Source organism: Gallus gallus, chromosome 11, assembly GCF_016699485.2.
Source record: "Gallus gallus isolate bGalGal1 chromosome 11, bGalGal1.mat.broiler.GRCg7b, whole genome shotgun sequence".
NCBI lineage: Eukaryota > Metazoa > Chordata > Aves > Galliformes > Phasianidae > Gallus > Gallus gallus.
Window position 1 is genome coordinate 10,932,868 of NC_052542.1, and position 7,047 is coordinate 10,939,914.

A 7,047-nucleotide genomic window follows, 5' to 3' on the forward strand; every position below is an offset into this window, starting at 1 on the left:
GTCAGTATGCAAGCAACAGACAACTCATAATTCTCATCTGAAATCACCCTGTAATTTAGACTTTTTTTTTAAAGTCAAGAGAGATCCTGCAGGTGACACCTCACCTACTCATAACAACAGATATAAAAGCAAAACATTTCCACCTTTTCTTAAAGGCAAGCAACTCTGAATGCGGTACCTCTGCTCCTCTCACCTCCAGCTTTTAACGGTATATTTTACTGCCTGATTTTGGGAACTGCTATATTTTACCATAAACAGACAGTGCTCAGCATCATATTTCAAACAATTTCCCTCGTCCTTGAGATACGAGCTGTGAGCTATTGGCACAGCAACCTGTTTGTTTTCCTAAAACAGAAATCCGCAAAGATGCATTTATTCCCAAGTGTTATCTTTTCTGTCTTTCATCAACATTCCTATGAGAATGAATTCTACCTACAGTTGACACCATTCCTTCTTCTATTTATGCCAACTATTCTGTTTCCCATATATATATATATATATTTGGGAGAAAATATAAAATCCAAATATGACAAGTGACTGCTCAGTATTTGTCTTTTGCTTAAGTGGAACTGCAAAAAGGAATAATACGTTCTTGTTCCTAAGATGTTTTGTGTTTTTATAAAAACAATCATTCCTTCATAGTGAATGAACCTTTTCCTTAAGAAACTTCAATGATAATCATTGGAAAGAAAAATGAAGGGTAAGAAATAACAAATCCTGAAGAATAAAATGTGAGGTTTTTTAATTATTATTCTGATGACTCAATAACTTACAGAAATTGTGTCCCACATTTTCAGGCATCTGGGACTGAATGCCAGAGATGGAAGATTGAGAGAGATCTAATGGAATTAACAGTGATAAAGCTTCTATACCAACCATAATGTTGGAGACTACCAATCCTTACCCGGCATAAGCAGACTGTACTCAGTTAGCAGAAGCCTTCTTTACAGACTCAGTACTATTAGAAGATTTTATATTTGAGAAGTGAGATTGCAATCACATAGGTATGTGAGAGAATCATTTGGTTTGGACTTCTCAGTTTTCTTGAAGTTTACATTAATTTCTATTTAATTCAAGTAAACTTGCCTTTGAACAAAAATAGACAAGAAAATACAGCATATCTGAAAACTTACAATGGATTTACTATCCCTATGAAAATTCCAGGTTCTAGCATCTCGTTTTCAGCTACTCCCTGCAGCTGTTGCAACTAAGAACTCATTTCTAAGAGTTATTTCTTTGAAATTACAGGAAGAGCTTTCTGCTCTAGAACAGGCAGGGCAGAGCAAATCTGTTTGTGACCAGGGCAAATCTGATCTCAGATAATTTCTTTTGAGTACCATTGGCACAAACTCCATTAGTCCAGAATACACAGTAACTTTCGCAAAGTTGCTAACACCTTATTCAGTTGTTTCAGTCTCTGGAATAGATACGGTATCGGAGAACTAAGAGTTATTGCTTACCGAAGAGTACCTGAAAGCTAAACAAACCATTCTGGAACAAGTTGAATTAAAAATACTCAATGTCAGATATCCTTTTATTATTTTCTTATTCTGAATAAAAGCATCCCAAAAAGATAGCTTCTTTAATCACGAGACAGCACCAGAGAACATTCAGAATCTGATACCATCGGTCAGCTCAGCTCTCCCAGCAGCATATTAGACTCCTGAAATTCTCAGGCAGTTCCATCAAATGTGAAACAGCACTGAAAGAAAAAAAATGAAAGAATGAAAAACATTCACCATGCAGTTGCTAAGACAAACTGGCCTCTAGCTACCGATAAAGGGATTTGAAATGAGCAAGCTTACAATAAGGAGTGATGCAAACTTACATCACACATGAAGTAGGTTTAAAATCTAAATATGACATCAGTATAAATTTTCTTTCCAAGGTGAAATGAAATGAGCACGTTCTTCAAAGGCTGATAGCACTTTGTCCTCACTATTCAGTCTGAATCAGTCTCCTCAAGTTATAGGCTGTGATGCTGTTATAAAATGAGAAGATTTAGTCTTCCCCTTTTGCCAGCCTATACTAAATGTATCATAATGTAGCTGACATTGGGGAAAAAAAAAAATCAAATGGAATGGAATGAAAAACTTGGCCACATCACAGGTGCTGTGGTATTAAACAGCTGTTCTGTAACAGTTACTATGTACCTTCCATGAAGACCATCTTCTCAAAAAAAAAAAAAAAAAAAAAGAAAAGAAAAGAAAAAGAAAAAGAAAAAAAACCTAAACCCAAATAAAAGTATAAAGAATCAGTCATTTTCATGTTGGGAGGAAAGGCAGAGTGTTTGTTATGTTTTGAAAACTTCCCAGTAAAGCCTGAACAGAGTCTGCACTAGAAGAGAAATAGAGATGAAAATAAGCAAAACTGTTTTGAAATGAGTCGAAGATGGAGAGCAGGTAGTTAACATTCTGGACAGAATTAATTTTAGTTTAAGGAGTATAAAGATAGCAGCAGCAAGGTTAGCGACCCTAACAACATCATTTTCTCTGGAAACGTTCCATATACCAACGCTCGAGCTGACACTCCAGGCAAGCCTGGAAGCTGAATGATAAGAGAGAAAGGTGAAAGTAGCACAGGAAACCCAACTCTGAAAATAATGAAGGGAGATGAGGACTGACAGCAAATGACAGATCACAAATACTACTGGAGCTGAGGTCATGGAAACAGTAGCGGGAAGTGGAAGAGTGCACTGATGGGCCATGATCTCCTGAGTGAGACCAAATCAGCAAGAAATCTTTTCTGGTTAGATGGGAGAGCTAGGCTCAGAATGCAGACAGAGTGAAGACACAAGAAAACATTCAACAGTTATGTCAGATGGGTCACTAATAGGCAAGTTTAAAAAAAAGAAGTGGAAACCACAGAGGATGAGTGAGTTGGAAATTAAAGGAGGGGAAACAGTTAAGTGGAAAGCACATAACAGTAACACAAATGAAGTAAAAAGGAGAGCTGGATGCGAGTGCAACAGAAATGGAACAGAAGCTTAAATTCCCTATTACCATCTAATCTGTGATGAGTAACAGAAACCAAGAAGAGGCATCCATAAATGAAAAAGCCTCCAGGTGCTCCAAAATGCAGGCTTCTGGAGACTGTGTAGGTGCCTCCTGAGCTCTGATGGGCAGCCCAGACTCCTCACAGAGCCCTGTGGTTGCCTCAGAAAGGTATGACAGTGCCCAGGGGGAACATCATACATAAAGGAGCCCAGGTCTCAGAGATCACAGATACCACAACCCTTGGCTTGGAGAAAAGGCAGGGTACTGCAAGAGGAATAAAGAGTACAGCTTACTGGGATTACGAGTTTAAGGACTGGGAAGAAAGATACCTTGCCATTCACAGCCAACAATACAGAAATGAAGGAGTCTAAACATCTGGCTTTAACTAGCAGAGAGGCAGAAAGCTGTGTTCAAATAACAACAACAACAACTATCAACATTTTGCTGGTCGAAATGCATGAAAAATCACTTAATTTATCAAAATACATAGCCTGCATACCTAAATAATATCCTATTTAATCTGAACCATTCCTACGTAAGCTATTTAAATTCAAAGACAGCTGGTGGATGCACAGGATAGCCTTTTCATGGAAAATTAAGGTTTTTCATTCCTTTCCAGAGAATAGAAATGAGTTGTAGGGTTTATTTCCCTGTAACATTTTGATTATTACCCCCAAACATTCAAATTTTTACCCTAGAAAATCTGTGTGTGACTGTGAGACTATGAAATGTGGCTATGAAACATTTCAGATTAGCCATGCTGACATAATTTCTTTTTATTTCTGTGAAAGTGCACGTTCTATACTCTACTGAAATTATCATACATGCTTTGAAACTTCAGACAAAAACAAAGCAAATACAACAACAATCTTCTCATAAATAAAAAATGACCATTTTAAATCACTTTCAAATGGAAACTGTTCCTTGCTCTTGCTTGGCAGGTGATAGGTTTTACAGACAAGCTATAAATGCTCCAAATAGACATAAATAATAGAAATAATTATAGTCTTTGTAAAGCAGTATGAACAATTATTCTGCAATATAAAAATCTATTTCCACTATAATCGACAATGAATCAGATGCCCATTAATGAATAAATGTTGTGAATCACAGTCTTTGAAAGATCTAAGACTATAAAATACAACAGCTTCTTAAAATTTGCCCTGAAGCTTGTCTGCATTAACAATGGTATGACCAGAGAGGGTTAACAAATAACTTGAGTTTGGGTTCACTGACCTAGCCTGGGTACATCTGATGTGCACGAGTTGTTTTGGTATGGATTTGAAATCCAGTACACATGGGGTCAGCCAACTCCTAAGGACACATTTTTACAGTATACTGGGAAACTACCATGCTCTGACTTTGAAAATAGCATCATACATTTTAAAAAGATATTTTCAGAAAGCAGAAGAGCCTGGTTTAATACAATAACACTTTTAAGTGATTTCTCATTTTATCTGAAACAATTCACTCATCCATCAGTATCCAATTAGATCTGGTATGAGTCAGATCGTAATATTGGCTGCTGATGACTAATAAGGCAGGTCAACATCTATACATAGAACTACTCAGTGATGATACAGCGATTGGCAACTTCAATTAGGGACAGTGACAATGCTTTTTTTTTTTAAAGTTTGTTTCTTTTGCCTTGAGTGTTTGAAGGAGGGATAGAAAATTGTAATAAGACAAATAAGAGGAGGATACAGAGATCTTTGAACCTTGGTCTCCCTTACCGTGACTTCTAAACGCACTAGTTATATCTATATAGATATCGATCTATATAGGTCGCTCAGAAATAGGAGGCATTGCTTTCAATTTATTTCCAAAATTACAATGAATACTGCTTGATAGAGCAAATTCTCAAATGTTTTTCAACATAGTCACAACAATTAGCTGTGCATTTTCACCAGTGCTGGACAAGAACCTGCACGACCTGCTCAGAAAAATCTGCACCAGTGGAGGTGACCCACAGTCACTGCCACCACTGCTGAAACGCACCACCCACTGCCTCAGTGTGCTCACATCCACTGTTAGGTCTCCGTAAACATTCAGCAAGCATCCATGAATGTTAATGGGTGCAATTTTTTCTGCATAGAGGAATTCAATGACACACCTTTGCACTTCCATGTTGGATGCCAATTTCCCAGCCTGCCCCTCTGCTGCCATCTGTCACACAGCAACAAAATGGAATGGGATACTGGGGGCAAGGTTCAACCTCTACTGCCATACCACCATCTGCCTCTGATTTCATGGACCAACAGAGAAGCCCCTGTAATTTTACCACAAAATGCTTTGTCAAAGAAATATTTACATCACAAATTTCCAGTAGACAGGCAAGTGAAAAAGATCATTACAATTATCTGTTATACGTAATGCATCGCTGAGACTGCACACACTGAGTTAAGATTTAGCCTTGTCTTCGTGTCTAGCAACTGGCTTTCATTCAGACCACTGCTTCATGTTATAGTCCCATCCACAACAGCAATACTGTGCTATAGATGGTTGTTCCATAGAAAAGTATCTAAAATTTAGCAGGCTGAGAAAAGGATGCACACACAGATTTAAGACATGGTTCAGTTGTGGTCAACTAGCCAAGCAAATGTTTCTCTTTTTGTGGAGCCAATTGATACAGCAAAGTGTTGAATGAGTGCTGTCTAGCTCTGGACTTGCTCAGATATCTCTACATTGGACTGCACGCTCTACACTGAGTCTCATTTTTTCTACTTCTAATGATGAAAACTATACTGACGGTCACAGCCCACACCCCATATCTACATATCTTACCTCTTCATATTCACAGGATCTCTATTTAAATATAATCATTTTAAATGTACGTTGTAAAGAAAATAATGAGTTTCATCTGTGAACCTTTCATTCTAAAGTCAACAGATGAACTTGTTTGCTTTCTGTATGCAGTAAGAAAGCTGAAGTGACAGTGCCGTAAGAATACAGAAGAAACAGTGAGATATTATTCTTAAATAGTAAATGTAGAAGTTCTAGAAAAGTAGCCTACAGTTCCTCTCCAGTTACTTACTGTATCTCAAGATAATAGGGTCTTTCTCTGCACAGTATACTTTGTTCTTCATTAGGGAAAGAGGAAGTAAAGAAATGAGTTAATTTTATTATCATGAAATAATATCCTGACTTAATTTGGTATCCAGCTATGTCTGAAGCCATCCGCTACAGGAAGAGCTAGGACAAAGTCTTCATGCACGCCCTAGCACCAAACTTTCAACATCTGGAAGGTACTATGTGCCAGACATATTCAATGCAGAACTTGCGCATAGATCCTCACATTGTCCCCAGAGGACATATTTCTAGGCTGATGCAATAAGCCTTTAGTCTTCCATGAGACTAGATAGTTTAGAGGATTAATGTATTTTCCATTAGTAATCCTCCTTGAGATGCTGAAATAGAATCAGTTCTCCATAAATTTGCTTTACCACTTCAGTACCTAGCATTGCTAGAGGAGACATATCTGCCTCTTACATATGACGAAGCAGAGCTATTTTGTAACATTATTTTGATTTCATGCAAGCCTCATCTGAAGAGGACAACTCAAAATACCAGAAGATAACCCACTGTATACATACTTTTTCTGTAATATCAACATAGTTTTTTTCTCCTCTTATTCTAATATATACTACCCTCAATCTCTTTTCCCTTTCTATCACCCTTAACAGTAACACAGTAACAGTCTTTTCAGAGTACAACCCTTTAGAACCGTTTTTGAAATTTGCTTGTATTTCTACCAGCTCAAAATCCTGTGCGTTAGATCAGATTTTTCCAGCAAAGATGCTAATGAGATAGAATTTCTCATTTTGGCTCCCCCTAAGTTCTATTTACAGAATCCTTTCCAACAACGAATTCTGTTCATAAAGCAAGGTCTGATTGCACTCAAAAATAAGTTACGAGCCCTGTCAGCAAATATTAGATAAAGGTAGTGCTGAAAGAGAGAAATGAATACTTCACATTCATTTATGATTTATGAGTTCAGAGTTGAAATGGAGGCTGCACATAATAATGAACAGTGGAAATACCCTTCTTGGTG

General features: G+C 37.4%; 1 long non-coding RNA gene across 1 annotated transcript in view; it reads left to right on the plus strand.

Moving 5' to 3' along the window:
* LOC121106554 overlaps window positions 1-6,285 on the plus strand; it is a 29,159-nt gene extending 22,874 nt beyond the window's left edge. The window contains exon 3 of the long non-coding RNA XR_005839078.2: window positions 798-6,285. This is a non-coding gene — a long non-coding RNA (uncharacterized LOC121106554). The remainder of the gene's footprint in view (window positions 1-797) is intronic.
* Window positions 6,286-7,047: the final 762 nt, after the last annotated feature.